The sequence below is a fragment of the Canis lupus genome, chromosome 29 (assembly GCF_048164855.1).
Source record: "Canis lupus baileyi chromosome 29, mCanLup2.hap1, whole genome shotgun sequence".
In the NCBI taxonomy this organism is placed as follows: Eukaryota; Metazoa; Chordata; class Mammalia; order Carnivora; family Canidae; genus Canis; species Canis lupus.
Window position 1 is genome coordinate 35182755 of NC_132866.1, and position 13250 is coordinate 35196004.

The window sequence follows — 13250 nt, forward strand, 5'->3', positions numbered from 1 at the left end:
GACAACTGATAAATTTAATCACATTAAAATTTAAAAAATTTTTAAAAATCAAAAGACAACATAAAGAAAGTGAAAAGATTAGCTACAAACAAGGAGAAGCTGTAATTGACAAAAGGATTAGTATTCAGAATATGTTAAGAACTTTGATAACAAGAAAAAGTCTACAGAAAAACAGGCAAAAAGACTTGAATAGATATTTCATTTAAGAGGACACAGGAGGGGCAATAAACATAAAAAAGATTCTCCATTTCATTAATAAGATAGGGAAATGCGAATTAAAAGTATGAGATACTATTTCATATCCATCTGAACGGCAAAAGTTAAAACATCTGTAAACAAATGTTAGTGAGCTTGTAGACAGTGGGTATCATACCCTGCTGGTGAGTGTATAAACTGGTATGACCTTTTTGGAGACAATTTAGCATTGCAAAGTTGAAAATGCATAGCAATTCCAGTTCTATATGTGTATCCTACAGAGAAACTCCAGGGGGTATATATTAGGAAATATATGTTTGTAACAGTGTTATTTGTAAAACCAAAAACTGAAACCAACACAAAATGTCCACTGACGGTAAATTGGATAGATAAACCCTATTATTTCAACAGAATACAAAGTATAAGTGAAAATGAATGGCAGCTAATCCTGCCAACACAAATGAATCTTACAAACATAAAGCTGAGCAAAAAAGCAGGTTACGGAAAATACATACAGAAAATACAAATCTGTCTAGAGCTATAACTATAATAAGAGAAAACAAAGGAATAATAAGTAGGATGTGGCACGGTGGTCACTCCTAGGGAGGAAGATGGAAAGAATTAGGGATATTTAAATATTTAAAAATACTGCTACCATTTTCTATCTTAAGCAAAATTTTCACACATACATTATACATATTTCACCTATAAATGATACTTTATAATAAAAATTTAAGACAGGTTTTACTGATACCTGTAAGCACAGTAGAAAATTTCTCATTCACATCCTATATAGAATTTTTATTTTCTTTTCAATATTGGGGGTGGGTGGGATGATCTCTTTCCTATGCAACCCAAAATAATAAATTGTTTTGGAATATCTGGGTTTTGAAACCATTGTCTGCCAGCTTTTAGGATATGGTTTGAATTAATCACAATGAACCATTTTTATGTTTTTCTTAATCTTTCAAGGTGCCAGATTACATCAAGTTGAGTAGAAGTTCTCATTGCTGCTGCAGAAATGAAAACAGAAGCTATATTCTAGGGCACATGGGTGGCTCAATTGGTTAGGTGTCTGACTCATGATTTCAGTTCAGGTCATGATCTCAGGGCCATGAAATCAAGCCCTGAGTCAGTCTCTGCACTGGGCCTGGAGCCTGCGTGAGATTCTCTTTCTCTCTCTCTTGCCCCTCCCCCTCTTTAAAAAAAAAACACAGAAGCTATATTCTTAGGTATTTCTACTCAGGACCAGCTATTCTCTAGCTTCTGGTGCTTACACCTGGGGTTCTAGATGACAGAAACGGCAATCCTGTCTAACATGGCAACCACCCTCTCTTAACATTCTAAATGGAGTGAAAGCCCTTTGCTGGTCTTACTGGTAACCTACAACTATACATCATCCTGCCTTTCTAAATCTGAGCACCATCTTTCAGCCCTTATTTATCTACACTAAGGGTGGGTCAAATTTGGGTAGAGAGAGGAATCCTCACGGGTTCTTCACAGGGGTTGGATAAGTTCCAACTACATTATATCATCATCTACTTTCATTGTGCTTGGAAACAATGATCAAGCCACACCTGCGCCCCAAACTTGCCATTATAGCAACAAAAGAAATAGATGCTACATATCACAAAAGGATATAGTCATAAAGATAGTTAGTGGGGGCTCCTGGCTATTTGCTAGTACAAGTTCATACAGTCCCTTTGCCCTACTCATGCTCTCTGTTAATGGATCTAGGTATTAACAGCTCATGACACAGATGGGTACACTGAGTCAGAGGAGCTGGTGAGTCACATGCTTATACTAGTCCTCCAGCAAATATTTTATACCAGTAATTTATAATGCTGACCAGATTCATAGTAACTAAAAACGACTATAACCAGAGACACACACAAATTCAAATGTCCAGTAATGTACACTGTTGGGTGAAACAACTTTCAAAATTAATCTCTGGATATATCCTAGTTAATAGTCTATAAGTTACTTGTTCATATATCCCTTCTTCCTTGTGGAAGCTAACTCCAGCTCTGGCTGTTTAGGTCAAGTGGACTCAATCCTAACATCTAGCCAGAATCTTGATTTAGTTGGTATCAAAGTCCTTGGCTGGAAACAAACAAACAAACAAAAAAATGGAAACAAATCCCGAAAGTAGCCACCCTGGTAGTAAACAACATATAATATATAAGTTCATTTAAACTATCTTCATGACAACTGTCAGTGTCAAAAAGTTGTTTTAGGATCTTAGAACTTTATGTTGGAAGTATTTACTTGAAATGGCATTTGATCTGTCATGCTTTTAAGGCTGTGGCAGCCACTGGATGCCTGTGACTTAAAATATGATAGAAGGTAGATTCTCTTATTTCTCAAAGGTGGAGACAGCCTTGAAATGTTCCTTTTGTTTTTCCAATTTCCAAAGTCTGGTCTCTCATGACAAACAGGTTTGTGATATATATGCATCTATCTACTTTAATATATGTTAATATGTTTAATATAAAATTTAATATAAATTTAAAAAAAATTTAAAGACACATTAATTCAGCATCATGATCAGACTATTACATTTAGCAATCAACAGCATGGGTACAAAAAAAAATCTACATTAAAAACCTTTGTTGGAATGCTTTACACTTTCCACAGAACAGAAATGAAAATCACTTGTTATACAATTAGTCACAAATACAGTCCTTGAATTTTTTGCCCATACACATGAGTATTGTCTAAAACATGTCTTCTTTGTAGCAGCTAGGCCCTGCCACCACTGTGCTTGGCTGAGTTCACAAATCTGTTGTAACCTGTAGCTTCCCTGTCATTTCTCTGGCTCTCTTCTCCTGATAAGCTTTGTTTCCTGGCAGTAATTAAAACTTTCTGCCACTGCCATAGCTGCTGCTGCTGCTGGAACTGCCATAGCCACCTTGGTTTCGTGGCTTGGTGAAGTACTGGCCTCCACCACCATAGGGGCCAGAGCTTCTGCCTCCAAAATTTCCTCCTTTCATGGGTCCAAAATTTGAGGATTGATTGTTGTAATAGCCAAAATCATTATAGCTCCCGCCACCTCCAAAGTTGCTTCCGTCATTACCAAATCCATTATAGCCATCCCCACTGTCACTGTATCTACCACCACCTCGACTGCCATCGAAGCTACCTTGACCACTGAAGTTCCCTCCAAGACCAAAGTTGTCATTCCCACCAAAACCACCTCCACGACCACCACCAAAGTTTCCAGAATCACTTCGGCCTCTGGCTGGATGAAGCACTAGCCATCTCCTGCTTTATAGGGCTTTCCTTACTTCACAGTTGTGGCCATTCACAGTATGGTATTTTTGAATGACAATCTCGTCTACAGAGTCATGGTCATCAAATATCACAAAAGCAAAACCTCTCTTTTTGCCACTGCCTCAGTCAGTCATGATCTCAATCACTTCAATTTTCCCATACTGTTCAAAATAATCTCTTAGATGATGTTCTTCAGTGTCTTCTTTAATGCCACTAACAAAAATCTTTTTCACAGTTAAGTGGGCACCAGGTCTTTGAGAATCTTCTTGTGAGACAGCCCTCTTTGGTTCCACAACTCTTCCATCCACCTTGTGTGGCCTTGCGTTCACGGCTGCATCCACCTCCTCCACAGTGGCGTAGGTGTGGAACCCAAAGCCTCTGGTGTGCTTGGGGGTCTCTCATTACCACACAGTCCGTAGGCGTTCCCCATTGCTCAAAATGGCTCCTCAGACTCTCATCGGTTATTTCGAAGCTCAAACCTCCGATGAAGAGCTTCTGCAGCTGCTCAGGCTCTTTGGGAGACTCTGACTTAGACATGACAGCGTTGGGAGGGGAGACTTAAACGATGCTTATTCGGTGGCATCCAGGGGTAGAAAGTAAATTTAAAATTAATATGATACTAAAATAAAAATTAAAACATATTTAATATTAATATACTTTATTATATATATAATATATACACACACATTTCATGAAATGAAATTTTATATATTCATGAAATTTATTTTATATATATAAAAATACATATATTATATACATATATACACACACACACATTTCATGAAATTTTAGCTAAGGTAGCTCAGACAGAGATAAACTGGGTTTTGGGGAAAGTGTAGAGGGCAGAGTAGAAGATGATGCCACTGTTTTAACTTGGGACATAGGAAAATGATGTCCCACCACCTGAAGCCCATACATGTATCTCCTCCTAGACTATGTTCATGGTATCCCTGGACCCCTGTTACCCAGCTAAGTCCACCTCCAGGGCCCATGCCCACCTCTGCTCTGAGTGTGTTCTCCTGAGGGTTGACTCTACCAGCAGCAGCTGCACCCAAGGTCCTGAGAGGTAGCTATTTGGAGGATGGGGTGGGAGAGTTCACATGTCCACTGAACAGGAGTGATGGGTGCAGGATGAGGTCAGGGTGGGGGACAGAAGGGGACCAGCCAGGCTGGGGCCTTTCCTGGCATTCTTGCTCTGGGCCCCATTAATCTTGGAAGGCTTTACTCTGCTTCCTCTTTTACATTTCAGCCATTTAGTTCCTTGAGGACTGTCAGCATCCTTCTGTTGGTATTTCTTCACTATTCTTTGTGTGCTTGCCAGCTGCAGAGAAAATTCTTAGCTGGTGTGCTCTGTGCCTGGGCAAACCTGGCCATGCCTTTCCCACTTGTCTTTGCTCCCACACTTTTCCTCACCCTGCTTCTTTGTCTAGCTGTCACTCCTCCAATTCATCTCTTAGAAGATGGGCAGAGGCAGGATGCTGTCAGTTATAGGGGACCATAGAGAGGTTATGGGCAGTGGGTTGAGGCCAATCTCTGTAGAGTTTTATGGGTTTGCCTTGGCGGGGGGTGGTGGGGGGCGGCAGGGTGGGGAGCAGGGACCCTGTCTTGGGTGGTATTACAGAAAAAGTGAAGAGCTTTGGTCTGAGTCTTTTGTAGACAAGCAATGTGTCCTGGAGAAGCCAGGGGCTTCCAGAAGACCCCTGACCAGCCCACCAGCAGCGAAAATGCTATCAGAGCTGCTGTGATAGGGACAAGAGGCACTTGGAGGACCTTCGCTCTTAGGAGTTAGAACGTTTAATCTCAAGAAAATAAGCATCTGATAACTGTATTTACATATCATATTAAAATGTCCAGGGGATCCCTGGGTGGCGCAGTGGTTTGACGCCTACCTTTGGCCCAGGGCGCGATCCTGGAGACCCGGGATCGAGTCCCACATCGGGCTCCCCGTGCATGGAGCCTGCTTCTCCCTCTGCCTGTGTCTCTGCCCCTTTCTCTCTCTCTCTGTGACTATCATAAATAAATAAAAATTTAAAAAAATTTAAAATGTCCAAGGCACATTTTCTAGGTCTATTATGTAATGTGACACAAGTACAGTCTGCCTAAATTGGACTTGGAAGAAATTTTATCATCAGGAGGATACTGTAACTAATTCCATTGTTCCTTTGCCTTCCCTTTGCTCTTTGGCTGACGTCCCCCTCATCCTTCATCTTAAAGCTTTAGTGTCAGCTCTCAGAGTGGTCTTCTCTGACTACCCAATCTCAAACAGGTAGTCCCAGATACTCTCCTTTATTTACTATGTCATCAAATTTTGTTGAGTGCCTTGAAGTGCCTGGAGTCCTCAATTCATGTCCTTATGGAACTAAGATTTATTGAGCATTTATTAATGTATCAGGTAGCATGTTAAGAATATTACTTACATTTTCTTATCTAATCTTATGAGGTGGGTACTGTTATCATCACCATTTTACATGTAAGAAAGTTGAGGCACAGAGAGGTTAAGTAACCTACCCAAGGGCAAACAGTAAGGGGTAGAGCTGGTATTTGAACCCAAGAAATTTGATTCCAGTGCATGGATATCTCCTCTCATAGTACCCTACTCTTCTTCATTATATTCCTTGAATTACAGTTTTATTTGAAACAAGATGTTGAGTGAGATCTTTTCTATTATCTTGAAATGGCTGCCAAGGTCCAAAGGTGACATGACCAGTGCTAATCACTCCATGTTTCTAAGAGAGCTCCCACAATTGAATTTGCAGGACCGGCTCTGATACCTCACCCCTAGCCCCAGCCTAGGTGTGCATGGAGAAGGCTGAGCTGGAGAAGGGGGCAGGGTTTGCTCCTCAGAATTAACTTGGAGGAGAAGCAGAACTCTTGGCAAGGGACAGGGGTACATCCTCCCTCCTCCAAGCCAAGAACTGGAGGTGCGCTTTGGGAATGACTAGTGTTATATTTCCTGGCTGAACATCTGCTTGGGCAGTAGTACTACTGTCTGCACTCTATTTTTGTCCTGGGGAAAACTTTGAAGAGAGAAGGCAGGGCTAAAAGAAAGGATGGCATGGGGCAGGGTCTCTCCTATGGCTTGGCAGGAAGCCTAAACTTTCCATCAGTCTAAAGGGCACTAAGGAAGGTACTGGACCCACCCAAGATAGCCACCCTCTGGATGAGGGGGTTTCCAGCAACAAGGGTCTGTGAGGTGGGCTACAGGTGGCAAAGGCTAGAGGATGGGGAGAAAGAGCTCAAGGACCCCTCGGCAGCAAAGTCCTCTGGGAGGGCAGAGGGTTTTGGATCAGGTATGAGATGAGAGTTTAAATTGGTCTAGACTAAATTCCAATAACAGGAAAGTGACAGGAAGTAATGGAATCTGAGATATTTTAAGGGGAACAAATAGGAAGGGAGATAATTTGACATAGTATAGTTGAGAATAGTGTTTGGAAAAAATTAAAACTACGTCATGTTTACTCTCTGTTGATTTGGAACTTCTTGGTGAACTGGTATATGTATTTAATTGTATGTTCATTTATAGACCTTCTCTCCTAACTAGTCTGTAAACTCCTTCATCCCCCCATGAAGGTGGGACCTGTCTATTTTACTGCTCTTTTCATAATACCAGTAGAGAGTCCAGCAAAATAAACATTCACTGAAGTAGAAGATGTCATTGCAGGCATGGGGAAGTTTAATTAGATATTAATCTTGGCATTCCAGATGTTTGACTAGACTGCTCAGTAGATGCTCTGGAACTGCAAATGCCGAAGGCTTCCTTCTCAGTAAGAGGACGGCCCGGAAGGGGTTGAGAACATTTGTGGGACAGTCATACACGGTAGCATTCAAAAACTCAGTATCCATACTCTCCCCTTAGGATTGCAGTCATGTAACAACATCAGAGCTTGGGCAGCAGTACTTCCCTCATTTACAAAATGCCTCTATCATATCGATAACTCAGGATTGTTGTGGAATTCAACTGAGATCATATATGTAAGGCACGTAGCACAGTACCTGGAACAGAGTAAATGTTTACTAGATGGAAGCTCTGATAATAATAGGAATGCAAAAATAAATGTTTTAAGAAATATGTGGCCTGTACCATAAGTGATTTTGAGCAGCAGGACCTGAAGCTTATAGTTTTAAGGCTAAGAACTTTGAGAGTGTGGGTGTGGGGTGCTTATGATTCTGTGTATGGGACTGGTGAGGAGGAGCTTACAGGACCCTTAAGGTGTGGGAGGTAGAATCAAGTGAAGAGATTAAATATTGGGAAAGGCTTTGCAGACCATGAAGTGAGGAGCAGTGTGAGGATTTATATACATACAGCCAGAACACTGCAAGAGTTAATAATGGGCCACTGGCAGGCTCAAGACTCATTGTTTATTTATAGAAATGCCTTAGGAGAGAAGGGGAGGGAAAGGGAAGAACGTGTTTCTGTACAGAAGTGTGTGTGTGTATAAGAGAGACATAGGCAGGCTGACAGAGACTGGGCAGAGGATGGGGGTTTGAGGGCAGAAATTTCCAGGTTCCATTTTTCCCTAGACTTCCACTTAACACATACACACTGCCTTCTCCCTTCTCCCCTTCTCCATTCCCTTATCTCCCAGCGGCCTTAATGCCATCTTCTCTGGCTGGTCCTGTCTAGACACCTTGTCTGACCTTGAACTATCACTCAATCCTTCTGGGTGTTGCCTCAGCCAGAGAGAGCTGAGTCCTGGCAAAGGCCATGCTGAAAATAATTCAGTATGAAAGCTGGGCTTGTTCTCTTCAAAGAGTGAAGCAAGCTAACAAGAAATGATGAGAGAGTTCCCCCACCCCACCTCCACTCCCTCCAAGTCCTTCTTGAAAACTACCCTTCCCCTTCTGTGGATGACCTCCATCCTTAATGAAATGAGAGAAACAGAACATCAAGAGTAGTTTCCTTTTCAAATGAAAAGACTGGCTATATTGAAGTGCATTTTAAATGCTGTCTGGCAGGAGTGGGTGGTTGGGGGAGGAGAGGAGGCTGACCTGCCCTTTCTTTGCTAGTTAGTTATCTGGAAACCTAGCCCACCCACACTTTTTCCATAAAACCGGAAGGGCGATGTATTATTGTGGGAGAAATACTGCAGTTTCTTCAAATAGAAACCTAGCTTTTCTTAGGGCTAGTTCTTCATTTACAAGGTCAGCTGTGTTCTTTGAACAGGTTAGTATTTAGAGGGATTGAAACTGGTCAGGAGCCACCAAAGAAGTTTTGGGTAAGAACCTTTTGCTCTACTCCAGGGCCTGTGTCCATGATAGTTGGAAAAGAAAAGGAAGGCTTAAAACTTTAGGAGATGTTAGGAGTTGGATGGAAGGAGTAACCATGGAGGAGCAAAGTAGTTGACAATGGCTTCTTGAGGAGAAATACAAATGGGTGGGTTTGGACAGACAAAGGGGAAGAGATGGTATACTAGAGGGGCACAAGAGCAAGGGCAAAGACAGGAAGTGGCTATGACTATAGTGTGGTAGGAAAGCAAAGAGATACATGTGCTTGGCTAAAACACTGGGGGCTGTAGTAAGGTAAGGTGCAAGAGAATTAAAGAACGTATACTTTTTTTTTTCTCTAGCTAATATGGAGACAGATCAGAATTTGTCTTTACCTAGAAGCAATCCAATAGAACAGAGGGTTAGAAAGTCTGACCAAGATGGCTCAGGGAGTGAGAGATAAGAAGCAAAAATTCAGTGGGGTGCTCACTTCAGGTGAGAAGGGACAAATACCTAGGCTGAGCTGGGCAGTGGGCCTGACAGGATGTGAGGGGAGCAAGGCAGCTCCAGACCCTCTGAGTGAGCTGCTCTTGTGGCCTGAGTGCAGAATGAGAAGAGGTTCTTGACTGGGCCAGTTTGGCCATAGTTAAGGAAAACTGGCTTGCTGCTAAACATGAATGACTCATACTATAGTGTTAGGTGCACAGATGCTCTTGATGCCTCCTACTCAACCCAAGGAAAAGTACAACATCTGTGTCTATTGGTTTCTAGTTGTTTGGTTTGTAGTTGGCAGTGATGGCCAAGAATTGAAGGTCAGTGAGCATGCTTTTTATTTGGCTTAGTGAGGGAGCTTTGGGTTCTTCATGGGAAATCCAATTCTCAGAATTTCAATTGCTGACTCTTCCATTAGACAGAAGTCATGTACTTATCAGTCTTTTTTTTTAAGAGCCTATAATTGAACAATGTAGCTATCTGAACAGTCAAAATTGTTAATGAAGAACTTGCACTAAAGTTCATTATATAAAGTTCACTATTATAAAGAGGCATCTTCCTTAAGAACTTCCTAACTCAGAGCCTATATACTACTCCTTTGTATATAATTCTAATTAAATAACCTTCTAATTTCCTAGCCCACAGAACAGACAAGGGTTAGGAAGGTTTTGTGTGTGCAAGAGAGATACGTGTATGTGTGTGTAGGTGCGTGTGTGTGTGTGTGTGTGTGAGAGAGAGAGAGAGAGAGAGAGAGAGAAAGGAAGGAAGGTGGCAGTGGTGGTAGTCACACTGGCAACAATGAAATGAAGTGGTTAAAAATAAGATAGGAAGGACAACACAAAAGTTTTTAAAAACTCAAGAAGTATAGCAGCCTGGGATTACTGAGTGTCCAAAAACCTACATGATCCATGAGGGCATTCCCACCTGGTATAATCACTGAGTTTCAAAATGATAACTGTGAATTATTAAGAGAAGAGTAAGTTATATTCCACGTATTCTGTTTAAGGAGACTGGGGAGGACATAACACTCTTCAGAAAAATTTCCATTTTTATAAGGGGTCATACATTCAAATGCCTTCAAGAGCCAGTAGGTAGTGTAAATAAGTGAAATGGATGAGGTGCACACAGTTGAAGGTGTGGTCCATTCAAAGATATGGAAATTCAATAAAAAGCCAAAATACTGTTAGTGCCAATGAAAACACATATGCCAGCTGAGTGAGCCAGGAGTCTGTCCATTTGAGATGCCTGGTTGGAGCGGTTCAATCTGTTTTAGTGCGTTCAGGTTTTCAGAAAGTGCTGAATGAGGAAGAGTTTACTTCCCAGATGTAGATATATGAGTTGCTATTTTATGTCTATGTCAAATGCTTTTGCACTTTCCCCTAAATTCAAGTGGCATGTTTAATGACAGCGACAAAATTAAGTCTGCTTCTGAAGTAAGACTGGCAGACTATAACAGGTGTAACTGCCTTTGAGAATTTTTCCTTTACATAATTAATGAGATGTTATAAGTTTTAAGAACTATAAAACTGGCTGAATTTTGTATAAGAACCCTTGAAGGACTGTAGAACATTCAAAAACAATGAGATCCAAAAGACCGAGACCAAAGTGAAACTTAATGATGAAGACAGGCCACTGAAGGAAAAAAATGATTGAAAACAAGAGGATCAAAATATTGTCAGATGATTCAATGAGAAATACAGGATATGAATAATCAAGTGGTAGGATGTGAGGTGGAAAAGCATGATGGGGGAGGTTCAAACTGCAACCCCATACACAGCCCTGGAACAGCACTCAGCACCATATGGGAATTCAACACATTTTTGTTGAATTAATGCCTCTCATCCTGTCTGTGCAAAGATATATTTTAGCCTCAAAAGAAAACAGATCCTTACACCTTTTGTCTTTTTAATGACTATTAGTGCATCACAGGGATGGACTTTTGATAGAATTTGCTTATATTTCCCCCAAACTTACTGTCACTAATTACTTGTAAGAATCAAGAATTTGCTCATTTGGACTTACTGTATTGTATCTGAAAACAAAATGAATTGCTTTTATAATAAAGCAATATGTTAATAAATACATTAATATGTGAATAAATAGAATATGCCCATATCTTAACTTCTAAAAGCTGCTAAAAAAAAAAAAAGTATATCATATGTAATTATTTTGTTATTTTGTTTCTCTTAAGTGGAAATTATTTCCTGTTTCTGTTTTTTAAAAAAAATTGCTTTTGGGTGAGAATAATGACATTGTCTTTGCTTTCCCTAAACTCCTTCCCCCAACCCCAAGGAATATGCGATTATAATATACTACAAACCTAGAAGTACCCAGCAGACAATGCAAGGACGGAAGTCCGAAGGTGAAAATGTACAGAAGTATATTTCAACCTATTTGCATGTTAGAATCATTCCAGGGGCTTTATAAATACAGATGTTGTGGCCTTTCTAACGGAGATTCTAAATCAATTGTGTTGAGGCCCAGGCACCAGCATTTTTAAAGCTTGCCAAATGATTCTCATGGCCAGCCAGGGTCGACAGGAACCAGGGAAGGGTGGCAAAGGTTATTAAGATGCCCCAAAGGTGAGTGACTAAAGTGTAGGAAAGATCCAGAGTATTAAGAGAACCTAGAACCTATTTCTAGGCCTTGCTTTCTTAGGAAGGCAGGGCCTAGAAAAGAGGCAGCTTTCTATTCTCCCAGTATCTACTGCCCTTATTCTACTTCCCAGGGAGAATAAAAGCCCATGTCTGCTGGATATAATCTCCAGAAGTAGCTGGAAAGTATGAGTGGAGAATGGAGAAAGCATGGGACAGAATTTATTTATAACCTGCATTGAAGGACAGAAGGACCCTGAAGTACTAGGTAGGCTGAACTCTGACATGCATCATTTGGTTTATTAAGGACCTAGGTAGTGACTTCAGCTACATCTAATCTGGTATCATAGCTGTGCACTATAATTAATCTTATCATATCTTTTATTCTAAGTCCCTGCTAAATCTTTTTGTAATGAGTAAGATTTGAATAACTTTTTGAAAACTTCCATATGATTTGTATTTGAGGATTTCTTCATGTTAGAGTAGATTCAGCATCCAAACTGGGGACTAAGCTGTGGGGAGAGGCCAAACCAAGAGAGCTGCTGGAGAGCAGTGAAAGGGGAAGGCCAAGGCTTAGGAAGAGAAACTTGAATCTCTTAGGTTGACCATTCACTGACCACAAATAAATCCTGCAGATCCACTGACCGATAAAACTGAACAGGATTTCGCCATTTGGTTCAACCATCAATTTATAGGGGAGGAAAGCAAAAAGAAGGAGATTAAGAGAAAGGGCAAGGCCAACATAGCTTAGTGCCTTACCCCAAGTCTATCTGTGGTGAAGCTGAAAATCTACCCAGGTGCTTTAACCTGTGGCCATTCATGCTTCAGTGAGAAGACTTTCAACCAAAGATTCAGTTGCTTGTCTGTCATGTGTTTGGTTATATGAAAGAATGGAATCTTGTGGGGGTGGGTAAGGGTTGAGGGCAGGTCAATAGGAGGAAGTAGGTAATAGGTACACTAAGGTATTTGTGTAGGCAAACTTTTGTGACTTGCCCAGAAGAGCTTCAGATACTCAGAAAACTTCAGGAGGGCAATGGCCACCTACAATATGTTCATGAGGCACTTATCTCAGAATTTGGCCCTCAATAATCCATATTTGGCCAGAACTTGTCTAGCAGAGATAAGTTGCCTTTCTGTTTTCCTTAATGCACGAGGCTAGAAAACAGAAGACGGAGCAGAGGCATAAACAAATCATTTCTCTTTAGAGGTCAGTAGGGAGATTGACAGTCAGAATTGAAGAAATTCTTTCTCTAGTTTCCTAAAATTTCTGTGTTCTTGTGAGTAAACTATAAACATGATCATTCCTTTTTTCTAGAGAAGTGTTTCCTTTTGAAATAAATTACTTCAATCCACATAATTGTGCTGGGCTCCTGGATATCTCTGCTCCAAACTATATTTGCTTTTTTTTTTTTTTAAATTTGTTTTTTTTAATTTATTTTTTATTGGTGTTCAATTTACTAACATACAGAATAACCCCCAGTGCCCGTCACC

The 13250-nt window shown here is 40.7% G+C and overlaps 1 pseudogene; it reads right to left on the bottom strand.

Annotated features, from left to right (window-relative positions):
• On the bottom strand, positions 1-4086 carry LOC140621151 (heterogeneous nuclear ribonucleoprotein A1-like; annotated as a pseudogene).
• Between the last annotated feature and the right edge of the window lie 9164 nt (positions 4087-13250).